This window comes from Pogoniulus pusillus, chromosome 23 (assembly GCF_015220805.1).
Source record: "Pogoniulus pusillus isolate bPogPus1 chromosome 23, bPogPus1.pri, whole genome shotgun sequence".
In the NCBI taxonomy this organism is placed as follows: domain Eukaryota; kingdom Metazoa; phylum Chordata; class Aves; order Piciformes; family Lybiidae; genus Pogoniulus; species Pogoniulus pusillus.
In genome coordinates, this window is record NC_087286.1 from 22,754,835 (window position 1) to 22,768,039 (window position 13,205).

General features: G+C 50.6%; 1 long non-coding RNA gene across 1 annotated transcript; it reads right to left on the reverse strand.

Annotated features, from left to right (window-relative positions):
• Positions 1–2,990: 2,990 nt before the first annotated feature.
• Positions 2,991–11,720, reverse strand: LOC135185777 (uncharacterized). The gene is made up of 2 exons (XR_010306596.1): positions 10,965–11,720; positions 2,991–5,973 (listed from the first exon to the last, which is right to left on the reverse strand). It is a non-coding gene; the product is annotated as an uncharacterized LOC135185777 (long non-coding RNA).
• Between the last annotated feature and the right edge of the window lie 1,485 nt (positions 11,721–13,205).

Below are 13,205 nucleotides of genomic sequence, written 5' to 3' on the forward strand. Positions count from 1 at the left end.
GCCTCTCGCCTCAGCCCGGCCGCGTCGGCCGTTGCTGAGCGACCGCGCGGGTGGGCAGCGCCTGTCCGCTGGGCAGGGCCTGTGGGGGCGGCCCGGAGGCGGAGCAGATGCACTCTGGGTTAGGCTCGGTCCCGTCTCGTCGAGCTTAAGAGGACAGCCTCCCCACTTCCCTGGCTTCTTCGCCCCTCACACAGCCCCTTGCCGCTTCGTCGCCATTGTGCTGGTGCTGATGGGAGCACCTCATGTCTTTGTGAGGCTCATACCCAGTTTCTGCTCTGTCGTTGTACTTTAAGTGTTCTTTTAAAGCAGAGGTCCTGCATGAATTAATAAGAAAAGAAATAAAATGTTGGCCTGAAACTTTTGAAGGGATTTGGTCTTGGTGAACTCAAAGGTCTCTTCCAGCCTCAACAGAGCTGTGGTTCCATGATTCTGAAATGACAGTCAGGAGAGGGCAGTTAGTGTCAGTAACTGCGTGTCACTTAGTATTTCCTGATTTACTTCATGGCTCTTTATTACACTCAAGGAATCTGCACAAGGCTGCCCCGGGAGGTGGTGGAGTCTCCGTGCCTGGAGGCGTCCAAGCAGCGAGATGGAGGTTTGCAGATGGCCCCAAGCCGAGTGGTGCTGGAGAGCAAGCCGAGGGGCAGGATGGCATCCAGGAAACACCTGGGCAGGCAGGGGAGCTGGGCCCAGGCGAAGCTTGTGAGGTTCCAGGAGAGCAAGGGCAGGGTGCTGCGTGTGGGCGGGAGGAAGCCTGCCTGTGCCTGCGGGCTGGGGGCGGAGGCGATAAAGAGCAGCCCTGGGGGTGCTGGGGAGAAGCTGAGTGCGAGCACATGGTGTGAGCTTGCAGGCCAGGAGGAGCCTGTCGGTGTCTGCAGGGCTGTGCAAGCAGCTGTAGAAGTTTGCCCAGGTCTGTAGGTGTCTGCAGGGGTCTTCTAAAAGGCCTGGAGGCTTTTCTGAGTGTGCAGAGGTGTGCGGGGGTCTGGAGGCATCTGTAGGTACCCTTAGGGGCCTGGAGGGCTCTCTGGGTGTCTGTGGAGGTGGTTAGGGGTCTGTAGAGGTGTCTGTGGTGCTGTAGGTGTCTCAAAAGGCTGTGAAGGTCTTGAGGTGCCTTGCAAAGGTCTCGAGGTGTCTGTAGGGGTCTGCAGGGTTCTCTGGCAGTCTGTAGAGGTCTGTGGGGGTCTCTAGGGGCCTCTTAAAGACATGCAGGGGTCTGCAGGGCTCTATGGAAAGGTCGGGAGGGGTCCCTAGAGGTCTCTAGGAGGCTGGAGGGGTGTGCAAGTGTCTGTAGCATTCAGCAGGTGTGTGGAGGTTTCTGTTCTGGGCCCGCAGGTGTCTGCAGGCATCTTGTAAAGGTCTGCAGGGGTCTGTGGAGCTCTGTCAGGCATCTGTTAAGTGTCTGCAGGAATCCATTGAAGGTGTGGAGGGGGCTGCAGGGCTCTGCAGAGGAGGCTGTGGCTGTGTGTAGAGGTCTTAGGGGTGTGAAGAGTTTGCAGGGGTCTGTAAGGGTCTGCAGAGCCCTTGGAAAGGTCTGAAGTTGTCTGTAGGAGTCTGGAGATGTCTCTAGGGCACTGCAGGGCTCTGCAGGGGTCTGCTGCTGCGGGAGGAGTGGGCTGGCGGAGCCACGCCCCCCGGGCTGCGGAGCCACGCCCCCTCCCTGGGCTTGCTTGCCTGGCTCTGGTTGCTGCCTCTTTATTTGCATAGCCACACCCCCTGCCCCCTTGCTGTCTAGTCCCCGCCCCTTTCTTTCCGAGCCACGCCCCCTTCCCTGTTCTGTGTCTGGTCCCCGCCCCTTTTCCTTAGCCACGCCCCCTCAGTGCAATGCCTAATCCCCGCCCTTTCCGTAGCCACGCCCTCTCCCCATGCTGCGCCTGGCCCCGCCCCCTCGGCTCCACCCCCGCCCCACAGTAACTAATTATATGGTGACAGATTTGGAGCTTCCTTTGGAGGAGGAGTTCAGGAGGTGGCTGCTGATTGGTGGATTGTGGTGGGCGTGGTCTGCCACTTGTTCTGCCTCACTCATTTGCATACATTTCAATATCAGGCTCTGCCTTTGAGTACCTCGGAGATGTGTTGGGGGTTGGGGAGGGGTTACCGGAAGGGTCAGCAGCTGATTGGTGGATCCTGTGGGGGCTGTGGGCATGGTCACCCCTGTGCCCCGCCCCCTCATTTGCATAAATGAAGGCAGGGTCCACCTGGCAGAGTTTGGTGCTTTGTTGGGGGGGGGAACTGGTTAGGACGGGGAGGGTCAGCAGCTGATTGGTGCGTCCTCTTGCGTGGGCGGGGCCTGCCCCTGCCCTGCCCCTCCGAAGCGCTCGATGGTCTCCAGTGCAGCCCCAGCAGCTCCAGGAAGGAGGAGACCTCCCCCCGCAGGCCTCCAGCCCCCCGGGAGACCCAGAGCCTGCAGGGGGAGGGCTCAGGGACCCCCAGACCCTCACAGGGACCCTCCTAGGGACCTCTCAGGGACCCTCAGGCCCACCCAGGGACCCCCAGACCCTCCTAGGGACCTCCCAGGGACCCGCAGACCCACCCACTGGCCTCCCAGAGACCCCCACTCACCTCCTTGTATGCCCTCACTAATCCCCCAGCCCCTCCCCGTCCCCGCCCAGCGCCCCCCAGTGCCCACTCAGGCCCTCAGCTTGTCCCCGTAGCACTGCAGCCTGGCCTGGGGGCGCTGCTGAGGCCTCCCCCGGGCCGGGCTGGGGGCTGCAGGCCTGGGCCCAGCACCTTCAGTGCCACCTGTGCCAGGCCAGCAGGCAGCGGCAGCAGCACCTCCCTGGCAGGGCAGGTCAAGGAGCCTCGGGGGAGGGACCCCAGCGTCCCCCCAGTCCCCTCCCACTGCTCCCAGTCCCCCCCAGGCACCCCTGGGACTCTCTACGGCACCCACACCCTTCCCCTCCCCCCAGCCACCTCTGACCCCAGGCAAAACCTCACCCGGGGACCCCCATGACACCCCCAGACTGTGATAAATTTTGAACATGCTAAATCGCTATAACCAAATCAAGAATTTTATTAATTATAGCAAGGTATAGGCAAATATCAGCGCTGGGCGACAGGGGAGTCTCCGCTCTGCCAACGGCCGCGCCCAAGCAAGTCCCAGTTCTTCCTTTTATAGTACGTCCTTTCCCGCTGACGTGTCCTTCCTGTAGTACTCTGCGCATGTGCGATGTGTTGCTAGGGGGCCTTTCTCTGCCTCCTGGTGGTCGCCATGATGAAGGCTAGCAGTCTTCCTCGAGGATCTTGCTTGCCTGGGTTGCTGGAACTTGAAACTTATTGGGCAAGCACATATTAAGCAAGAACATATTTACATGCGGTTTCCATCTCGATCTGGGTGGTTAACTTCCTGTTCTTCTTTTGTGAACAAAACACATTCTGTTCTATCACAATCCTCCATTTCTCTTAATCATTTTTGTTCACTAAATCTTTGCAATTCCTGTCTGGCTAATTCTAGGGTCTCCAGTGTCTCATCTTCAGGTACCTGCTCATATTTAGCTCTAATAAGCATAAGATGTGCAGCTTCTAAGCGACTCTTTACTATAGAAATCAATTTATTGAATATACATGGCCCAAAGGTAAGTCCCAGTACCAACAAAATTACTGGCCCTGCGATGGTTGAAAGCAGTGTGGTCAACCAAGGAGAGTAACTAAACCAATTTTCGTACCAACTCTGATGTACCTCTCCTTCCTTTTTTCGCTGGTCTATCTGTTTCTTCAGCTCATTCACAGAATCGACTACCATTCCCGTATGGTCTGCCTAAGAACAACATTCTTCTTTTAGTGCAACACAAAGACCCCTTTGTTGTAAAAATAGCAAGTCCAAACCTCTACGATTTTGCAATGCTACCTCTGATAGTGATCTTACTGATTCCACTAGCCCATCAATCTGTTGTTCTATTTTGCTTAAATCTTCATCCACAGAAAGCTTCAATGCTCTAAACTCTTTTTGCTGGTTCACTAGTGAGGTTATCCCGGTTCCAGCTCCCACCCCTCCTATAGTTAAGAGAGTTGCTATGGTTAGAGCAGTGAAAGGTTCTCTTTTCTGGAGATGATGTTCCAGAGTCGTGTGTTGTTCACGGACATAGCTCCTTGAATGGTAAGTAATTTTTGGTATAATGGCCACTTGAATACAATAGTCAGAGGTATAATTCAAGATTTTTAAAGATAGACAGGGAGTGACTCCTATATTCTGACAAACCCATCGGGTGTTGAAGGCTGGAAGCAACCAGTCTGCCTTCTGTTTTTGCCCTGGATTTTCCACTGTGATGTTACATAGATGTTTCTTGTCGGGGGAACAGTACCCACACGTTGTCCCTGCCCTGTTAGCCGGGAGAGGGTTATTCCCCGAGTACTTTCCTTGGTCTTTTTCCAGAGGCATTCCCTTGGGTTAGCTTCATTTGTTCCCTTTGCTTTTGCTGTTACCCCAATAGCTTCCTAGAAGGGGGGGCCGGATATTGTAACAAAGCCAGCACTCTTTTGCCAAGCCAGGGTTAGTTTTATTTAAAATACCATAACTGGCTTGCATTATTTTCCACATTGTGCCATATTCTGGGTGTGTATTAGTAGTAATATTTTCATGATTCATGAGGGAGGTGCTATTCTCATTTTTTTAATTCCCAGGTCGAGTGGTTCCCTGTTCTTACATCGGAATTGGCTTCCTCCAAAACTTCATTAGAGCCTATGAGTTCCGAACCTTGATGAACTGGTTCTTTTCTAATGAGAAAATGTCCGCCTCTATCCGTCCCTGGTTCCCACAACCTAGCCCCCCAGATCTTTCCTATTAACCATGCTTGGTCCTCTGGTTGGGTAATATTGATATAAATCCAACTACAAGTCCCTACTTTTGTAAAACCTCCACCTGAATGTTCTGGGGGTTCACAACCATAGGGTCCCCATCCCACCTTTAAATAGTTGTCTGGATTACTAACTTTCCAATCCAAAGCAATGGTTTCACAACCCCAGTAAGCACAATAATAATGTCCGGGGTAATTACAATACCCTTTCCCTGGGTTTGAGCTTGGACAGAAGTAAAAGCCATATAAATTTAAGCAGGGCTTAGTAGGTATAATGTCACATAAATAACAGGTGAAGCTAGGGGCACCAGGGGTAATCTTGGTTTGCAGTACTTGTTGATCTTCCCATCGTATTAAGGACCATTTAAATGGCTGGTGGGGCAGGTGTTCATCTGCTTCTACCCCCTTCCTTACTAACAGCATAAAACATGAAACAATAATTTGCAGAGTCAAGTGATAACCATTGGCGCGGTGGATGAGGAAAGCCCCGGAGTTTTCCATTTTCCCAAGTCGCACCCTGTCCCCCCCACTGGGATTCCTGTCTTTAATCCCATTCTCGAGGCAGTTCTGTAAACATTCCTTTAGTGTCCCAGTTTGGGGTTTCTTTTTTCCACAGTCTTTTACCCCTCTGCCTCGCTCGTCGACTTGGTTGCTTTGAGCCACGAGGGATACCATCTTCTCGGCAGCAGGGATATTCTTCAGGAGCCCACTGGGACAACGTATGTTGCCTCTTAACATAAGAATTCCGATTCTGTCGTTTAATGGGAGGTATACTGCACTGGACTTTTCCCAAGCGAGTTCGACACCAATGGCTTTTGTTATTAAAGAATTCAGCTCAATTGGATATGTCACGCTAAAAATTCCAGCCAGAACCACAAACTCCCCTAGTTGGGATCCCCCGCCTGCAACGCTTCTACCACTTGTCTCCACAAATTTTACAAGGATAACAATCACACCCGGGTTGTCCTATCGTGACATTTAAGTTACAGATCAACCCCTCCCCCTCCTTTGTGTAGCCCGAGTCTGGTATCTACTCAGTTTACAGTTTCTTTTCTTCTTTGTATTTTCAGCTTTAAGTCCCCTGGGTCTCCAACTACTTGCCACTCAGGAGCTGGCCCTTCCACTGGTCCTTTAATACGGCTGGCATGGGTCCATCCCTTTTCAGCTGTCCGGACTGCAGTTTCTGTAGTAAGCAATACAAGGTAAGGGCCCTCCCACTGTGGGTTTAGAGTTGCTTCTTTCCATGTTTTTATCATTACCCAATCTCCTGGTTGCACACGATGCAGTTTTAGATCCAGTGGAGGTCTCTGTGCTAGTTTTTCCTGTGCTAGGTTTTCCCTGTGCTTCATTAAATTTGTTATATATATATTCATGTTCTGGTCCCTCAAGACTGGGTGATCCTGAGGCTCCCCCATATTGTAGGGCATTCCATACAGCATTTCAAACGGAGATATTCCCATATCAGTTCTAGGTTGTGTTCTAATATTTAATAAGGCCAAGGGCAAGCACTTTACCCATGATAATTTGGTTTCAATCATAAGTTTTGTTAGCTGTTTCTTAATTTCCCCATTCATTCTTTCTACTTGTCCTGAGCTCTGGGGGTGCCAGGGGGTATGGTGATCCCACCGAATTCCCATTGCTGCCATGGTTTCCGTGATAATCTTAGACACAAAGTGAGGGCCTCTATCCAAATCAATGGTTTCTGTGACCCCGTACTGGGGAATTATTTGTTCCAGAGGGGTTTTAACTACTACCTGCGCTGTGGCCCTTGCTGTAGGGAAGGCCTCTACATAGTGAGTTAAATGATCTACTATTACTAATAAATGTCTATATCTCCCAACCTTAGGTAATTCAGTAAAATCCAGCTGAATATTTGCGAATGGTCTCCATGCTGTAGGTCGCCCCCCTTCTAGAGGCTTTCTCAGATGGGCTCTATTCACTCTTAGGCATATGACACATCCCCGCACTACTTGCTTTGCTAAATCATCTACCCCAATACACATATGATTTGTAGCAAATTGATCTACCAGCGCTTGTGCTCCCCAGTGTGTTTTACTATGCATTCTTTTCATTATTTCTAAAGCTACTGATTTAGACAAAATGGTTCTATTATCCTCTGGGAGTCTCCATTCCCCTCGGGAGTCTTCCCTCAATCCCATTTTCTGCATTTTCTCTTTTTCTTGTGTAGTAAAACTATCTATTTTCCATGGTTCTTCATGGTTCCTGACCTCTGAGTCTTTCTTAGGGACAGAATGTACTGCCAATAATGCAGCTCTTTTTGCTTCTTGATCTGCTGCATTATTTCCTCTACTCTTGAAATCTATCCCTCTTTGGTGTCCTTTCAGATGTACTACAGCAATTTTCCTAGGTCCTCTTAGAGCCCTCAGTAATTCATTAATTAATTCTTGATGAACCAACCCTTTCCCTTGGGAGTTTATCAATCCCCTCTCTTCCCATATTTTCCCAAAGGTATGTACAATTCCATAGGCATATTTTGAATCAGTGTAAATGGTGCCTGATTTGTTCTGCAGCAACTGTAATGTCCGTAACACAGCATAGAGTTCACAAGCCTGTGCTGACCAGGATCTACTGAGGGGGCCCGATTCTACAACTGCCAGTCCCTCCCCCCTAATTATTGCATATCCAGAAACTCTTTTTCCATCGATCACTCGTGATGAGCCATCTACAAACAGCCACTCTCCATCCTCTAGCTCCTCTTCCTCCAGATCAGGTCTTATTTTTGTTTGTTCTTCTATGACTGATAAACATTCATGTATTAATTTGCCCTCGTCTGGCTCTCCATACAGAAATTGGGCCAGATTTTTCAAGCCAGTGACTTCCAGGGTTAGCTTCGAAGAGTCTAGTAAGATCCCTTCATATTTTAAGAGCCTAGCATCTGTTATCCACTTCTCTGCTTTCTGCTGTAAGATTCCCCGGATGTTATGAGGGGATAGTACCCTCAATTCTCCACTAAAAGTGATTTTATTGGCTTTTTCTACGAGTAAGGCACAAGCCACTATCGCTTGCAGGCAGGTGGGCCATCCCCTGCTCACAGGGTCTAATAATTTGGATAGGTATCCCACAGGTTTCTTTTTCCCGGCCCACTCCTGGGTTAACACCCCATAAGCTTTGCCACTGCCTGTGTTTATAAATAGGTAGAAGGGTCTTTTTAAATCTGGAAGGCTGAGAACTGGAGCCTTGACTAGGTCCTGTTGTAACTTTTCTAACTGCTTATCGTCTTCCTCATTCCACTTCATCAACCCATCCTGACCCAATTTGTCATACAAAAATTTAACCTTTGCACTGTAATTTTCTATCCACTGCCGGCAATATCCGACAAGGCCCAATAATTGTCTAACCTGTTTCTTACTTCTCAGAGGTGGCATGGAAAGGATCCCCTTTACCCTTTCTGGGTCTATTTTCTTTTTCCCTTTTCGCAAGTAATGCCCTAAATATTTCACTTCTTCTTCTACAAATTGTAGCTTTGCCTTAGACACCTTTAATCCTTTAGCACTTAAGAAGTTTAGTAACCTAATGCTTTCAGTTCACACCCCATCCTCTGTTTCCCCCGCGACGAGGAGGTCATCCACATATTGGAGGAGAGTTACCCTCTCCCCTATCTGGTATTCCTGCAAGATTTGTTCTAAGGCCTGCCCAAACAAATTTGGAGATTCGGTAAACCCCTGGGGAAGTACGGTCCACCTCAGCTGCTGTCTCCTATGTGTGGCTGGGTCTTCCCATTCAAATGCAGAGTAATCCCTACTCTTTTCATCTAAGGGACGTGCCCAAAATGCATCCTTAAGATCAATTACGCTATAGTACTGTTTTTCTGGACCCAATCTGCTAAGCAAAGTGTGGGGGTTCACTACCACGGGGAAGCGAGCCACTGTTCTTTTATTTATTTCCCTCAGGTCATGTACCAGCCGGTATGACCCGTCTGCCTTCTTTACAGGCAAAATGGGAGTGTTAAAAGGGGACATACAGGGTTCTAACAGCCCTTTGCTTAATAGCCTTTCTATCTCCGGCTTTAATCCCTCCTTCCCTTCAGGGGAGATGGGATATTGTTTAACCCTTACTGGCACCTCAGGGTTTCTAATAATGACCGAAAAGGGAGTTATATCAAGTTTCCCAACACTATTGGGGGTGTACCAAACCTCCGGATCAAGTTTTGCTTCATCTTCTATTGTCAAGGGACAGAGTTTTATCCTCATTTCTTTGTCTACCACTTCTATATTGATGCCTAATTCAATAATTAAGTCCCTCCCTAACAAGTTAGCCTCTGGGACTAACAAAAAGTCACCCATTCCTATTTTAGATTTAGTCTCCACTAATACATCTTTAATTACTGAGACCCCAAATGGTTCCCCTTTAGCCCCTACTACTTGGGCGGTTTCCCTAGATATTTTGCAGCCCCTTGGCAATTTCTGAACAGTGGATCGTTCTGCCCCTGTATCTATTAAAAACTCAAATTCTTGTTGGTGGGGATCTATTTTCAACTTTATCAAGGGCTCCGGATGTTTCCGCGTGCCCAGCAAATAGAGCCCCTGACCCCTCTAATCTTCCTTGAAGGCCTTTTCATCTCTCAGTCTCTTTCTACATTCCCTCCGAAAATGCCCCTTACCACCACAGTAAAAACACACATTCGCTTCCTTTCTCTCCACCCGAGGGGCCCTTTCCCCATTTCTCTGGACCGTCGGCCCTGCCTTTGGAGGGTTCTCAGACCTCCCAGTTTCCCTGACCGCTGCCACCATCATCCTTACTTGTCTTCGATGTCTTTCTTCATCTCTTCTAACATACACTTTCTGTGCTTCTCTTAACAACTCATCCAGGCCCCTGTCTTGCCAGTTATTTATCTTTTCTAGCTTCCTTTGGATATCTTCCCATGATTTAGCCACAAACTGTGTTTTTAATAAGGCTTGTCCCAACTGAGTCTCGGGATCTAATCCCAAGTACATTTGCAAATTCTTTCTCAGGCGTTCTAGCCACTCAGTGGGTGTTTCATCCTTCTTTTGCCTCTCATTAAATGCTTTGTTGATATTTTGCCCCCGAGGTACTGCCTCCCTAATTCCCTGCACTATTATTACCCTCAAGTCCTGCATATTAGTTCGGTGATCCTGTTGCTGATGATTCCAGTGTGGATCTTGTAATGGCCACCTGGTATCTGCTAAGGGTCCCTGAGCATGTTGGGCGTCCCAAATTCGCATCCCAGCTCGCCTGATCATATTTCTTTCTTCGGCTGTAAACAGGATGTTCAATATAGATTGCAGTTCTCCCCATGTGTAGATACTGGGTCCCAAAAACTGATCTAATCTTTCCGCCACCCCTAGCGGGTCTTCCAAAAGGCTCCTCATTTCTTTCTTAAAATCCCGTACGTCCTCTGAGTTTAGGGGAACCTACACGAACCCTGTAACTGGATTTGGACCTGGACCCCCGACAGGCATCTCTCGGAGAGGGTATAAATCATGGTGTCTCCGAGTTATAGGTGCTTGTATTTCATCTGCAGGCTCAGGGTGCTCTTCTGGTGGCGGTGCATTAGGGGATGGTTGGTCTTGAGGGGGTATGTACGGGGGAGGAACTAATGGAAGGTCTTCCTCCCTACTCTTTTCCTTTTGTTTTTCATGTTTTTCATTTAGGAGGAATAGGAACGCGTTATTGGCAGGTCTAGTTACCCATATACTGGCATAATCACTCTCTTCCTGACAGAAAGGGGTTTTATTATTTACTCATATATTCAACTTCTGCCTTACCCAGTCTTCTAATGCCCCAAACATTGGCCAGAAAACACTCCTGGAAATCTTCTTTCCTCCCCACACCACCACACAATAATGAATCATCTTTGCTTTGTCCTTATCCCCTGTGGTGGGATAATATTCCCAATTATCTAACATGAACCCCAGTGGACTATCCCTGGGCACTGGTGGAAGTTTCATGGGAGTTTGGGCCTTGCTCTTCCCTTGTCCCATCTTCTGGAGCGCCCTCAATCAACCGTGTTGTGTTCACTTGCTTCCCCTGGTTCGTGGCTCACACCCTCACGGGCAATGAGAACCGCACTACTGAGGGTCCGCACTCGCTTGGGGAATCCGAGCTGCCGGCCCCCCTCTCATTCACACACACAATCACTGCGCTTCCAGGATCCCCGACCCAGACCGGGTGGATCACCCCACAGATACTCACGTGTCCTGCGTCTTCGTCCGGACCTTTGTGCACAAAGTTTATAGGGTCTGCCGGCCTCCTTTGCCTACTACCTTGAATTTGGGTTCGTCGGTGCAACTGGGGCAGAAATTGGTCTACCAGGGCTGCCAAAAATTAATAGGCGGGGCGCCTCCCAAGTAGAACCAAGAATTCTATCATGCCTGCTGCATCCGAGTCATGGCACCAATTGTGATAAATTTTGAACATGCTAAATCGCTATAACCAAATCAAGAATTTTATTAATTATAGCAAGGTATAGGCAAATATCAGCGCTGGGCGACAGGGGAGTCTCCGCTCTGCCAACGGCCGCGCCCAAGCAAGTCCCAGTTCTTCCTTTTATAGTACGTCCTTTCCCGCTGACGTGTCCTTCCTGTAGTACTCTGCGCATGTGCGATGTGTTGCTAGGGGGCCTTTCTCTGCCTCCTGGTGGTCGCCATGATGAAGGCTAGCAGTCTTCCTCGAGGATCTTGCTTGCCTGGGTTCCTGGAACGTGAAACTTATTGGGCAAGCACATATTAAGCAAGAACATATTTACATGCGGTTTCCATCTCGATCTGGGTGGTTAACTTCCTGTTCTTCTTTTGTGAACAAAACACATTCTGTTCTATCACACAGACCCTCCCTCTGCTCCACTGCCCCTCCCCCCAGCCACCTCGGACCCTTCCCAAGGCACCCCCAAACCCCCCCCAACCCCGGGGCCGCCTACAACACCCCCAGACCCTCCCCCTACCCCCTTCAGCCACTTCGGACCCCCCCCAAATCCCCCTGCGACCGCCCCAAGCGCCCCTGGCAACCACTGACTCATCCCCAGACCCTCCCCCCACTGCTCGCCCCCCCCAGCCACCTCATCCCCCCCCCGGGACTCCTCAAACCCCCCTGAGGCCCCCCCGAAGCCCCTCTGGGACTCTCCAAAACCCCCCAGCCCCTTCCCCCGCTCCCCCCCGAGCCATCTCGGACCCCTCCCGGGATCCCCCAACTCCGCCTAAGACCCCCCCGGGGCTGGGTACAGCCGCAGCAGCTCGCTCCGCGCCGCCATCTTGCCTCCGTGCCGTCACTTCCGGCTGGCAGGCGACGCTCTGGGCCGCTCCTCTCGCTGGTCAAAGCCGCTCTAGGCCTCCGAGGTCCTCCAGGCGCCACTGCGAGCGGCTCCGGGCCAAAGCAATGACTGTGCTCAGCTGCAGGGATGGATTTGCCTGCACTCAAGCTGCTGCTGCCAGAGCCCCTCCGTGTCAATCTGTGCTGCCGTTGGGTTCTGCAGCTCTCTCCAGCAAGCATGGCATGAGCTGAAGGAGCAGCAGGAGCAGCATGGCCGTTCCCCAGGCAGCAGGAGGGTTCAGCCCAGCACCAGCTCATGCGGGAGGAGCAGATGCTGAGGAACATCCCCCACGAGACGCAGGTGGCCAAAGAGGCTGGGTCAGGTAAGGCTTTGTGTGGAGTTTGTGCTCCTTCTGGCAGTCAGGTGCACCGGTTCTGAGGAGTAGAAGCATGGAGTGGTTGCTGTTGGAGAAGAGCTTCCAAATCATCCAGGGCAGCCCTTAAGGCAGCACTGCCAGGTCACCCCTAAAGCATGTCCCTGAGCAGCACAGCTGTAGGACTTTTCCTCCCTCCAGGTAGCTGCAGCCAGCAGTGAGCTCACTGATCAGACTCTGTGCTCCTCAAGCCCAGCACCATGTTTGCTGCTGTGCAGGCAGATGCTGAGCAATGCCATGAGCATGCTGCACTGTTACACATAAGCAATCTCTGTTTAACTAGAGCAAAGTGCTGTCTCTGCAACCCACACAGCACAGAGAGAGGCTCCTCGAAAATGGGGGCTGCTTTGCAAGGCAGGGAATGAAAATCACTGAGCTGAACTGAACCTGTACCATAACTGTAGCTGTGTTGACTGCAATTACCCAGTTTGGAAGGAGGCCAGAGAAGCAGCAGACAAATTCTGCCATCTCTTGCAGCCACCTCATCTCACTGAAATCACTGGGCAGAGCTTGGCTAAACTCTGGCTAAGCCCTTGGAGTCCTGGGGCTTAAGCACTCCAAGTGGTCAGGACCTTGGAGCTGTGCCTCTTTTAAAGGAGGAGTAGATGTTTGATGGATTACCTTTAATCATCTGACTTGCACAATCTTCAAAGCAGTGAGAAACTTCTATGGGCACAAAAAATAGCTTAGAACGTGACCCTGCCAGCCTGGAAGAGCAGGGGAGAGGAATCAGGGATCAGGTCTGAAATGGGCT